This window comes from Panicum virgatum, chromosome 5N (assembly GCF_016808335.1).
Source record: "Panicum virgatum strain AP13 chromosome 5N, P.virgatum_v5, whole genome shotgun sequence".
Taxonomy (NCBI): domain Eukaryota; kingdom Viridiplantae; phylum Streptophyta; class Magnoliopsida; order Poales; family Poaceae; genus Panicum; species Panicum virgatum.
This window is the reverse complement of record NC_053149.1, coordinates 20,922,898-20,936,654: the sequence shown is the minus strand read 5'-3', so window position 1 is coordinate 20,936,654 and position 13,757 is coordinate 20,922,898. Positions and strand designations below refer to the sequence as shown.

Below are 13,757 nucleotides of genomic sequence, written 5' to 3'. Positions count from 1 at the left end.
GTACCAGTCGATGACTAGTAAACACTGATTGTACTGAAAGTTTGGGTGCAACGTGCCGTCAGTAGGCACACGTAGTACCAGTCGATGACTAGTAAACACAGGCAGTACTGAAAATTTAGGCCCAATGTGCCGTCAGTAGGCACACATAGTACTAGTCGATGACTAGTAAACACAGGCCGTTCTGAATGTTTTGGCACAACGCGCCGTCAATTGGCACACGTAATACTAGTCGATGACTAGTAAACACACGCCGTACTGAATGTTTGGGCGCAACGCGCCGTCAGTAGGCACACGAAGTACTAGTCGATGACTAGTAAACACAGGTCGTACTGAAAGTTTGGGCGCAACGCGCAGTCAGTAGGCACACGTAGTACTAGTTGATGACTAGTAAACACCAGCTGTACTGAAAGTTTGGGTGCAATGCACCGTCAGTAGGCACACGTAGTACTAGTTGATGACTAGTAAACACTGGACGTACTGAAAGTTTGGGCGCAACGCGTCCTCAGTAGGCACACGTAGTACTAGTCGATGACTAGTAAACACAGGCCGTACTAAAAGTTTGGGTTCAACGCACCGTCAGTAGGCACACGAAGTACTAGTCGATGACTAGTAAACACTGGCGATACTGAAAGTTTGGGCGCAACGTGCAGTTAGTAGGCACACGTAGTACTAGTTGATGACTAGTAAACACTAGCCGTACTGAAAGTTTGGGTGTAATGCGCCGTCAGTAGGCACACATAGTACTAGTTGATGACTAGTAAACACAGGCCATACTGAATGTTTGGGCGCAACGCGCCGTCAGTAGTCACACATAGTACTAGTCGGTGACTATTAAATACAGGCCGTACAGAAAGTTTGGGCGCAATGCACTGTTAGTAGGCACACGTAGTACTAGTCGATGTGGAGTAAACACTGGCCGTACTGAAAATTCAGGCATAACGTACCGTCAGTAGGCACACATAGTACTAGTTGACGACTAGTAAACACTGGCCGTACTAAAAGTTTGGGCGCAATGCGCCGTCATTAGGCACACGTAGTACTAGTTGATGACTAATAAACAATAGCCGTACTGAAAGTTTGGGTGCAACGCGCTGTCAGTATGCACACGTAGTACTAATGGATGACAAGTAAACATTAACTGTACTGAAAGTTTTGGCGCAACGCGCCGTCAGTAGGCACACAAAGTACTAGTCGATGACTAGTAAACACTGGCCGTCCTGATAGTTTGGGCGCAACGCGCCGTCAGTACGCACACGTAGTACAAGTCGATGACTAGTAAACACTGATTGTACTGAAAGTTTGTGTGCAACGTGCCATCAGTAGGCACACGTAATACCAGTCGATGACTAGTAAACACTGGCCATACTGAAAATTTAGGCGCAAAGCGCGGTCAATAGGCACATGTAGTACTAATCGATGACTAGTAAACACAAGCCGTACTGAATGTTTGGGTACAACGCGCCGTCAGTAGGCACACGTAGTACTAGTCGATGACTAGTAAACACACGCCGTACTGAAAGTTTGGGCGCAACGCGCCGTCAGTAGGAACACGTAGTACTAGTCGAGGACTAGTAAACACACACCGTACTGAAAGTTTTGGCGCAACGCGCCGTCAGTAGGCACACTTAGTACTAGTCGATGACTAGTAAACACAGGTCATACTGAAAGTTTGGGCACAATGCACCGTCAGTTGGCACACGTAGTACTAGTCGATGACTAGTAAATACAGGCCGTACTGAAAGTTTGGGCGCAACGCACCGTCAGTAGGCACACGCAGTACTAGTCGATGACTAGTAAACACTGGCCGTACTGAAAGTTTGGGCGCAACGCCCCGTCAGTAGGCACACGTAGTACTAGTCGATGACTAGTAAACACTGGCCGTCCTGAAAGTTTCGGCGCAACGCGCCGTCAGTAGGCACACGTAGTACTAGTCGATGACTACTAAACACCGTATGTACTGAAAGTTTGGGCGCAACGCGCAGTCATTAGGCACACATAGTACTAGTTGATGACTACTAAACACTTGCCGTACTGAAAGTTTGGGCGCAACGCGGGGTCAGTAGGCACACGTAGCACTAGTTGATGACTAGTAAACACTGGCTGTACTAAATGTTTGGGCACAACGCGCCGTCAGTAGGCACATGTAGTACTAGTCGATGTCTAGTAAACACAGGCCATACAGAAAATTTGGGCGCAACGCACTGTCAGTAGGCACACGTAGTACTAGTCAATGACTAGTAAACACTGGCCTTACTAAAACGCAACGCATCGTCAGTACACACATGTAGTACTAGTCGATGACTAGTAAACACTGACCGTACTGAAAGATTGGGCGCAACGCGCCGTCAGTCGGCAGACGTAGTACTATTTGATGACTAGTAAACACTAGCCGAACTGAAAGTTTGGGCGCAACGCACCGTCAGTAGGCACACGTAGTACTAGTTGATGACTAGTAAGCACTGACCGCACTGAAAGTTTGGGCGCAACGCGCCGTCAGTAGGCACACGTAGTACTAGTCGATGACTTGTAAACACTGAATGTACTGAAAGTTTGGGTGCAACGCACCATCAGTAGACACATGTAGTACCAGTCGATGACTAGTAAACACAGGCCGTACTGAAAACTTAGGCGCGACGCGCGTCAGTAGGCACACGTAGTACTAGTTGATGACTAGTAAACACTGAACATACTGAATATTTGGGCGCAACGCGCCGTCAGTAGGCACATGTAGTACCAGTCGATGACTAGTAAACACTGGCCGTACTGAAAGTTTGTTTATAAGATTTAAAAACAGATTTGATTTGTAGACGATGCTCAATAAGATCACGACTTAAACCAGGCATTTTAGAATATTCCCATGCACAATAATCGATATATTCTTTCAATAACTTTATTAAATCCGCTTTATAATCAACCGATAAATTTTTGTTTACAAAGGTCGGCCTAGGAATAGTTCCATCACCAATATCTACCTTTTCTAAAGGATCAGCCGACGTAAAACCCTGGCCCAACTTATCTAGACAATCAAAATCTTCAATAGCTTCACACATATTGTTCGTACGTGCCCGATAGTGATCTATCCTCTACTGAGCCACTCTGAATTGGACCGGTCTGACCGGTCGGGGTGTTCGGTCTGATCGGTTGCCTCTGCACAACGATTTAAAGTAGACCGGTCTGACCGGTCGGTGCTGGCGGTCTGACCGGTCGCGTCTGGAAATTCTGCTGAACTCATTTGATTTATATTAAATGATTTAGCCGATTATCCATCAGCTTTAGTATAGTAGAAATGAACCCATCTTTAGTGCAACTGATTAACTCATAATCGGATAAATCCACACCCAATAGACACTTGATGTTGTCATGTGCACCAATAGAATCAGAATCGGCTATAGCAACAAAAGACGAAGTGTCTCCATGGACCACCTCAACCTCATCGCCGACCCACTGAATAAGAAACTAGTGCAAGGTAGAAGGAACACACTGGTTTGCATGAATCCAATCCCTTCCAAGAATTAAGTTGAAATTACCTTGCACATCTGAGACGAAAAAAGCTGTAGCAAGCGTCTTGCTCCCAATGGTCACCTCTATGGAAGCAACTCCTTTAGCACCAATGGGACCCCCCCCACTAATGCCACTGACCGTCATGTTTATCTTGATCAGCTCTTCATCTTGTCCACAAGCTTCTTAAATAAAGAATAGGGCATAAGATACACAATAGCCCCACCATCAACTAGCATGCGAGCAATCGGCTTCCCATTGACGTGCCCCCTCATGTAAATAGCTTTTAGATGGTTCTCTTTCCCGCTGGGCTTCTGAAACACGGCTTCACACGGTCCAAACTGAAGATGAGCCACGTCCTCCTCCGGAACTACAAAGTACTCTGAAGATAAATGCACAACATTGATTTCCATGTTGGTGCGTTCCGGAGATGCTTTGTAATCCACCAACTCCTCGTCTTCTGGGACTGGAGGAGCTACATGAGCTTCATCAACAGAAGAGACTGAAACAGACGCCACTGATTCGGTCATCGGCTCTGCACTGGACTCAACCGGTCCGACCAGTTGCTCCGGGCTGTCAGACCGGTCTGGCTCACCGGTCAGACCGGTCGGCTAGGGCGGTCTGGCCGGTCCTGCTGGCTGATCAACTGTCTTGACCTGCCAAACCTTGCCCTAAAGGATCATGGGCCTATATCTATTGAAGTGCTCATCCCTCAGTTTTTCTGCTTCCCGTTCCTTCTTCTCCTTGTTGCGAAGGCGCTGCAGCTTTCTCTTTTGTGTATGTGTTAATTCTGAAGGGCACCACCTAGGTTGATGGTACTTATCCACTGCGCTGCTACTACTGGCCTCATGATCATTAGCCATGATCGGTCTTTGAACAGGATTGTTGACCGATTTCTCAAAAACCATCAGCCCCTTGCCCACATCTTTAAGAGTCACATTAACATCACCAATCTATATAATAGGATCGGCTTTAGGCGTTTCTGCAGTAGATGTGGACATTATCTCTTCCTTCTTCTCCTTGGCAAGATATTCTTGTCTTGGAGAAGGGGCTTTGCCCAGCCTCTGATGAGACCGGTCTGACCTGTCAGTGGCGACCGGTCTGACCGGTGCTGACTGTTGCACCAGACCTGATTGGTGTGGTCCCAATAAGTCATGTACGGGCATCCTAGATCCCTCCCCTTGATAATGCGGAGGATATGGCATGGGAAAGCACTGCATCCAGATCCCTTCATGCTCCCATGCAGGATTAATAGTATTTGATGATAGTGGTGCCCATAGTATGGTAGCATACATCCTTTAGGGAGGATATAATGCAGTAACCTCACCCCTGCGCCTGCTAGATTCCCTCCTTGGAGATGCAGGCCGGCCTTGGCGCGGTGGTGATCGCGGTCTCTTTTTTAGTGGCCGATCTTTTTGAACGGCCTTTGTGTACTTGTTCAACAATTGATTAAAGGTAGGCTTCTGATTTGCAGCCCTGCCTTGTATCTTTACCTCATTAGTCTTCCAAGTACCCACTTCCGGACGTTTAGGCTTGAAAGTCCGGGGATGATCACTGGTCCGGTCCGACCAGCTGGACAAACTGGTTTGACCGCTCGAACCGGTCTGACCGGTCGTAGGACCCGGTCTGATCGATCGTGCCTGTGCAGTAGACTGACATCTGAAGGAGAACTTCCTTGCCCCCCGAGCCTTGGAGCCTTAGCAATGATTTTCAGAGTGCTCTCACCGTCAGGAGTCTTCTCCTTTGTGACCTCTCTGGCCAGAATCTTGTCATTGACATTCATCGGCTTAGGATCACCAATGACAACATTCTTTCCCTTAGCTCCTTCGGCTTGCTCCGGCCGAATAAGCACCTTTGGATTGTTAAATTCCAGCGTATGAACAGGGAAAGGAGCTTTGTCAATTTGCATGTTAGAAAGTACTAATTGTCCTTCATTAATGGCCGATTGTACCTGTCGACGAAAAACATTGCAATCGTTAGTCGCATGAGATGTAGAGTTATGCCACTTACAATATGCATGTCGTTTCAGCTCATCAAGTGAAGGTAAAGCATGTGATAATCGGATATTTTCATTTTAAGTAATTCATCAAAAGTCCGATCACAATTAGATACATCAAAAGTAAATCTCATTTCATCCTGCCGATTCTTTTGAATCGGCTTAAGAGATGGAATCGAACCGGGTTTGGCCTCTGATGGCCAAACAAACTCAGCAGCATACACTTCATTGCTCTCATCGTCCGAACCATCAGAATCATGATCAACAAGATGTGTGTTGGATCGATGAGCTTTATAATTGTCCTTGGCATTTTTAAGCTTAAACTCTAAACCCAAGACTTTTATTTGCAAATAATTAACAGTAAATGATATTCAAAGCCTTCATGTTTTTCTTTCAAATAAGAACAAAAGCCATTAAATGTCAAATCAGCCAAATCTTTTTCAGAAATAACCAAACTAAAGCATCGGTTCTTAATTTCTTTAAATCTTTTAAAATAATAAGAAGCAGGTTCATCTCAACCTTGATTATCCAATGTCAAGTCTGACAATTTTGCTTCTACTTCCCCACTAAAGAAGTGTTCATGAAATTTACGCTCCAATTGACCCCAATTTTGAATAGAATTTGAAGCAAGTGAGAAAAACCAAGAGAAAGTTGTTCTAGTCAAAGATAAAAAAAATAAACGCACGCACAAAGCATCATTGAAACTAGCTTCTCCCAATTGCAAAATATATTGACTAACATGTTCCCAAGTTGTACAAGAGTCATCACCATTAAATTTAATAAACTCAAGAACACGCCAACCAGCAGGATAAGAAACAAAATCAAATTCAGGAGGATAAGGTTTTTGATATAAACGTGAACTACCCATATCAACCCCGAGTTTGTTTTTAATTGCATTAGCCAGATCTTCTTTGAATTTAATCAGATCGGCTTGATAGTGTGCGCTGGTATAAAAGTTAGAAGAACGATGAGCATTAACATTACCATGTGCCATCGTCTGTGTGTGATTTGGGATCGGTCCATAATTAGGTCCAGATCCTCGTGATGTGCCCGCTACAACAGTAGTGCGAGGCGGTGTATATACAAATAACTCATTAGTTCGGCTAGGGGCAACCAAACTAGGAATCATCTCGATTGGCGTGGGTGATGGCGCAATGCCTGTATCACCGGTCGGACCGGTCAGGTGACCGGTCTGTGGGACCGATCCGACCGATGTTGTGTAAACGGATGATGGTGGTGGCGTTTGCCCTACAAACGAATTCGACAGCATACCATAAAACTGTTCAGAATTAGGATCGGCCGAATTTTGTTCCGATGAATAAGATCCATCCATAGGTTTTTTACCTTTTAGCGCATCTATTTCACTATTCATCTTAGCAAGCATATCACCCGCAGATTGTGGAGCAACAAGTTTTTGATCCATCTTGAGTGATAATTTTTGAAATATGTCAGAGGGTGAATCACTTACAGTGGGAATCTCTTCAACCTTATCTTTATTAAGCTTGAAGGATGGCGTGACGAATTCTTCAACCCTCTTGACGAAGCCACTACGGTCTTTCTTGAAGCCTTTCAAAAATTGTGCCTTGATGTACTCTTCAAGGGCCAAGTACGCCTTCCTTTCGTCCTCGCTGAGTTCTTCCATTGTAGCCGTGATGATGTTATCTTTGCTAACTTCTGAAGAACCCATCTTTCGGAAACTAGATTAGATCGGTTTTTATAACCAGATTAATCTGTTCCCCAACGGAGTCGCCAAAGAGTGTGTTGACACAGAATCGCACCAAACACACTCGAATGCACTAGAAAACGCGAACGATCGTCAAAACAATCAACACCAGCGAAGCTCTGGGCAGACCGGTCTGACCGGTTACGCCGACCGGTCTGACCGGTGTGGAGCAGAACGTGGCGTAGACCTAGAACAGCGAGCTCGGGAGGGACCCCGTTGGAGCTCGTGGAACTAGGGTTGCTCTGAGTTCGGCAGGCCACTCAGAACGCCTTCAAACTCCATCGAGATGCAGGAAGAACATCAATTAGTGTTGGAAAAGCTAGGATTTGAGAGGACAAAAAAGTGATGTAAATTGTATTGATTCGATTGAGATTACACTCAATCGGCCTTAGCCTTTATATATATAGGCCGGGGAAGTCGTACCCTTTCAAGTCGGTTTATACAAGGATTTTATAAATAAAACTAACTCTACTCGGATTACAACTGGGCAGACCGGTCGGCCGCTGACCCTACCAATTTTGGCTGTGAGCAACATACTTCCCACAAATGTAAATGGATATTGAAAGGAGGTCAACATAAGTCATATCATCAGAGATGAAAAGGTAGAAGGGATCAAACTTGTGTGTGTGTGTGTCGTATATGTCTGAAACTATAGAATCAGCATGATTCCTGCCCTCAAAGAAAGCTGTTCTTGCCTGAACCAAACATGTATCATCTGAAAGAACAAGATCAATTTTCACCAAGGACGGTTATGAAGCATCATCTGCAAAGTAGTGATACACTCACTTGATAAAGGATCATTCTCCTAGTGCATACCTGACAGTCTCCTCAAGGTAATCCTGCATAGGAGCATTGTTAAATCAAAACATATCAGCAATGAAACTGGAGAAGAATCTGAAACTAAAAGGTAATTTTTTATCAAACCGGGAATCATAGTGGATGCCTTGTTAGTTCCTCACCTTCGTATAATGGGTTTCCAAGTCCACGAGTGCTCTTTCCTCTAGAGTTTCGCCCTTAAGAAACGGAATGCAAGAGATAGCATCTGCCCATCTGGTGACACCAGAGCTGATCAAGAAAATCAACTAAACTGCAAAAAGAGTCATGATATCAAGAGGAAGCTGCAACATTCTCCACTACAGGATGGAGGGGGCCAACATAGACGGAGGGGAGAGGGGTAGGGGTGGGCAGCAGCGGCTGCCATTGTGGAGACGACGTAGATGGAGAGGGGAGGGGCAGGGGCTGGCAGCCACCGCCACCATCGTCGAGGCAACACGGATGGACTGAAAGGGAGCAGGCCAACCTATCACGATTGGAACCTGCTGGAAGATGTTTGGAGAGGCTCAGCTCACCTACCAGCAGATGTGGCTCATTCATCATCTCAGCTGCGTGAAGCAGCTACAGTGAAGAGAAGAACGCAAGGAAAGGAGGAAACAGAGTATCTTAACACCAGATTCTTGTTGGTTCCTTACTGTTGATCTTCCTCCTTTTACTAATTGTATCCATGATCTTACTCCAGATTTAACAAAACTTACACATTTAAATTGTACTATATCTAGATATAACTCGCCACCGACCAATTTAGGGTCAATGAGTCAGCGTAAATCTTTCCAAACCAAGAAAAGTACGAAACTGAACATCTGCTTCTACATTGGGGGAAAATGGCATGGAATTGATTAACAACCTTGGAAACAAAAATATAGATCCTACTTTATATAAAAAATCACAATGAAACGCTAAAAATACCAAAACAAAACTGAGGGGGAAAAAGCAATTTCAAACTAAATCTCCGCTCACATTAAATTTTCAGTTCCTCGCTCTTGCCATGTCACACGATGACCACTCAACCAAAGAACTCCAGCAGGCAACAAGAACAAGAATCACCATCAAAAGACCAACTTTTCCCGCAGCCAACACTTCAATTTCATCACCATAAGATTACTACAAACAGAGATCACGCAGCCCACCGATCCCTTTTCTGTACAACAAAAAAGTCAACCCCTTCTTCCCAGCTACTCTTAATTTACATTACAATACTGAACACTAAGCTAAGGCGTTAAGCCATGAACAGTTGAGCTCCAAGAACAGCAGCTCGAGGAGGAAGAGAAGGAGAGGCGTTCATGGAGGTGGAGGTGGTGACGGCGTGCGTGACGGTCTTGACTTGCCGGCCGCTGCCGCGGCGGCGGCGAGGCCGTGCATGGCGCCGTAGCGTGGGGAACCGAGCCCCAGGCAGTCCAGGAGTAGGCCCTGCCGGTACGGCAGGAACGTGGGCCGCTGCATCTCCTCGGCTTCCACACGTCGGGGCTCGTACAGACGCGCGTACGCCGACGTCCTCACCCTCCCGCGGCCTCGCGACGCCGCCGGGGAGGGGTTCTTCTTGGGCGACGGCGGCGGAGCCGACAGATTATAAGGTAAAGGTGGGTGCTTGCCACTGGTTCACCGGAGCTGGCCGCCGGAGCAGGTGACGATGACGGCGAGAGCCAGAGGGTGCGGAATGGGGAGAGGGAGCGGGAACGGTGGTGAACTGACCGGCTCCGGAAATGGCCGCGCTCGTCCGTCGGCGCCGCTTTCAATTCCGCTTCCGCGGCGGCGGCACCGGATGGCCTTCGGTAGGGATGAAAGCGACAATCGGGAAACACTCTAACCACTTTCATTTTCATATTTTTATTCGGGAACCGGTACAGAAACGGGAGAGTTCGGTCGGGAAAACAAAATTGAATGCACGGGAAATCGAAATCGAAACAATTCGATCGGAAGCATATCACGGTCGGGAAGCGGTATTTAAAAGCGGGAACATCAAGCGTGTAACCACTTCAAACATTGAACTCAATGCAATATATTTAACCATATACATACATAACATATAGAGAAATAAAACTATAGTCTATATAGATAAATAGCATCACGTGCCAATGTCGCACAAGTAACAAGATGTTCAGTGGCTTCATTGTGAGCCAAGCCAAGGACGATGGCTTCATGCCTCCTCACAACCTGAGCGGCGAGCGCAGGGGCAGGGACACAGAGCGTCAGGGCCAGCCCAAGATGGTGGCCAACTGATCCGCTACTGGATGGGTCGACGATGACAGCCCGTGGTGGAGTGATCCTGGGCGCTTGGCCTGGGCGAGGGATCGGAGGGGGTCGTGGGCCGTCATCCTTGGGCCGCGGGGTGCGTTGTGTGGGCTCCAATGCTGAGGACTCTCTAAATTCGGAAATACCGCGGGAATTTACTGGATGAAATACGAGATCCGCGAATTCGGTCGGGAAAACCATTCAACCGTTTTCGTTCCCATTTTCACCAAATTTTCCTGAATTTTTTCCTAATTTTGTTTTTTTCCCGAAAATGCGGTATTCGATCGTTAAATCGGGATACGGCGTCGGTCGGTACGGGATTTTCCCGTTCCCACTTTCATCCCTAGCCTTCGGGGACGTCTCCGCGTAACGGCAGCAGCGCCTGCGGGCACAGAGAAAGGACGGCCGCATTGGCCGGATCTGGCCGTTGTGGAAGAGCTCGTCGGCGGCATCGCGGTCGCCGCTGGCGACAGGCAGCGCGAGGAGAAGTCGAAATTGAAGTCGAGCCCCAGCTCGCAGCCATACTCATCATCGGTGCCGGGTTCGCTGCGCTGTAGAAGCAGCCGGCGGCGGAGAGCGACGGGTGGCGGCGGGGCTGGACGGCGCGCTGACGAAGGGGGTGGAGCACGCGCGTGATTGACGGGAGCAATGGGCGGCTCGTGCGGGGGAATGTTGCGACGGATGTTGGGGTAGGACGACGGGCGGACGAAAGGATCGCACGAGGGTCGGTGAGAATTGCGGGCGGGTGCTGGCCAGCAGCCAGATTCAAACGTAGGGTGATTACAGGTGCCAAATTCAAACGGGTGAATCAGGACCATCGGAGGCTTAATTAAAAGGAGGGGGACATGTAGATAAAAAAAACATCACCCTTAGTCTTTTTTAGTAGTAGAGATAGAGATTTCGACTCACCTTTACTTGTTAGTCGCCAACACCGATTATGACGAAGATGACGGCGACAAGAATGACAATGGCGCTGCTAGCGACTGGAGCAAGGAACTAATCGGGTGGCTCCTCTCCTTCCGGTCACCGGCGAAGAACGCCGGAGATGGAGAGGAGGGGGCCGGCGGCGCTAGATCTGGAGGCTCCTGAGGCAGTCACGTGGCTGTAACCGTGTGGTGCCGCTCGCTTTTGGGAGGCCAAAGATACCTCTCGCCTTGGGCACTCACGCGGATACACGATTGCTACTAGACACCATGCTCGTGACCTGGGACTTGCTGATTGCTATTGTCTCCGTGTCACGCTGTGTAGTCTCATCTAATTTCTTAATTCTCAATTGAGCATGGGGTGCTACGTGAGTATATATGTGGATGCTTAGGCTGCAACTGATAGGGGTCGGTCATCATATTTTACATCAAGTTGATCACAAATAATTTTTAATCATCTTTATTTTAAATAAACTTGTGTTCTATTTGTGATTTGTGAAAAAAGGGAGTCTTCAAAATGTGATTCCAGTGCTGAAAACCGCTAGATGCAGAGTGGCTTGAATAATTTGCTCCAACTCAGGAAGTGCTCTTGATAGATTTATTGTTACAAAAGGTGTATAATTAAATTTAAAAATGCATTTAGATTATTTGTGTTTTCTAAATGTAAGGCCTCATTATATTTCGCGCGAAGGCCTCAAAAACTTTGGTACAGCTCTGGAAGCAATGATCGCCAATAACCTTCGGTTACCCATGTGTTCTATCCTGCGACATGAAACGAAGACAAATCATTCTAGAAATAGTGACGTTGGTGCTCGGAGGTCGTTATCAGTTCTGGTACACTTTTGAGCTCCACATAACCTTCGGCTGCTCTTGTTCGGAGGTGGCAATCCCCCAACAATATTTCTATTTGCCGTCAACAAAATGAAGAAGAGTTAGTTATTGGTGACACATCAATAATTGACACATGACAACTAGCTGAAAAGATCCATACAAAAAAAAAAGAAAACTAAAAGGAAAATGGGCATGATGATAAAAACAAAAGAGTAAAATGCACCATGGGTACTTGAACTTGTAGTGCTGCGTCAAATAGGTCCATGAACTTAGAAACCAGACATCTAGCCCCTCGAACTTGCGAAATCGTTCACCCCAGGTCCAGCCCGATTTTGCATGGCACTGTGCGGCCGGGATTTGCTACAGTAACTCCAGATTTGCTACACTAACCGCGTTTTGTTTTTTCTTTTTCTAATTTATTTCGGCTGAATCTTCGAAAAATCATAACTCTTCGATACGACATCGGATGAAGATGATTTTTATATAAAAATTGTAGCCCTCAGCAAGATCTACAATTTTATAATTTTGAATTTTTCAATTGACGATGTTAAGGTGATCAAAAAAATTATATAAATTACAGCATCATAATAATCACATACTTTTACTTGTCGCATTAGAAAATTAATATATTTTTTGTTTGTTGTCAAATGAAGACACTTTGTATACTAAAATTTTAACACTTTTAACGATCTAGATTCTTGTAGTTTTGAGTTTTTACATTTGAAGTTGTTAAGATGTCGATAAAACAGTATAAATCAGCATATTAAGTACGCGAAAGACGTTGAGGCTTTATACTATTTTATCAACATCTTAACAACTTCAAATGTAAAAACTCAAAACTACAAGAATCTAGATCGTTAAAAGTGTTAAAATTTTGGTATACAAAGTGTCTTCATTTGACAACAAACAAAAAATATATTAATTTTCTAATGTGACAAGCAAAAGTACGCGATTATTATGGTGCTGTAATTTTATATAATTTTTTTGAGCACCTTAACATCATCAAATGAAAAAAATTCAAAACTAGAAAGTTGTAGATCTCATCGAGGGCTACAATTTTCATATAAAAATCATCTTCATCCGATGTAGTATCGAAGATTTATGATTTTTCGAAGATTTAGTCGAAATAAATTAGAAAAGGAAAAAACAAAACTGCGGTTAATGTAGCAAATCCGGGATCACTGTAGCAAATCCCGGCCGCACAATGCCATGCAAGCTATGCAAAACCGGACTGGACCTGGGGTGAACGGATTCGCAAGTTCGAGGGGCTAGATGTCTGGTTTCTAAGTTCATGGACCTATTTGACACAGCGCTACAAGTTCAGGTAACCACGGTGCATTTTACTCAAAACTAAATCATGCCTACAAATACAATAGGCAATGCGACTTGACCACAATGTTCGACAAGGCGCTAGGCGGTTTCGAGGCGGTGACACATTACCTAGAGCTTAGACGAGTCTAGGCATTTCTAGGCGGTTTTCTAGGCGGTGTTGTAGGTATACATAATTACGGAGCTGTTTGGTTGGTGGCCACAATTTGCCACGCCTAAATTTAAATTTGCCACATAATTTTTAGTATGTGTTTGATTTAGCATTCAACTTTAGTACGCCACCGCAACAGAATCATCCCACCACAGATTTGCTTCACAAAAAGTGTGGTGGGCGTTGGCTGGCGTTTTTGCCGCCGCAGCCCACGGTGGCGCGCCACAGCCCACGAAATCC

The 13,757-nt window shown here is 45.8% G+C and overlaps 1 long non-coding RNA gene across 1 annotated transcript; it reads right to left on the bottom strand.

Moving 5' to 3' along the window:
• Positions 1-7,590: 7,590 nt before the first annotated feature.
• LOC120672143 lies at positions 7,591-11,508 on the bottom strand. The gene is made up of 4 exons (XR_005673968.1): positions 11,193-11,508; positions 8,177-8,304; positions 8,034-8,056; positions 7,591-7,932 (listed from the first exon to the last, which is right to left on the bottom strand). It is a non-coding gene; the product is annotated as an uncharacterized LOC120672143 (long non-coding RNA).
• Between the last annotated feature and the right edge of the window lie 2,249 nt (positions 11,509-13,757).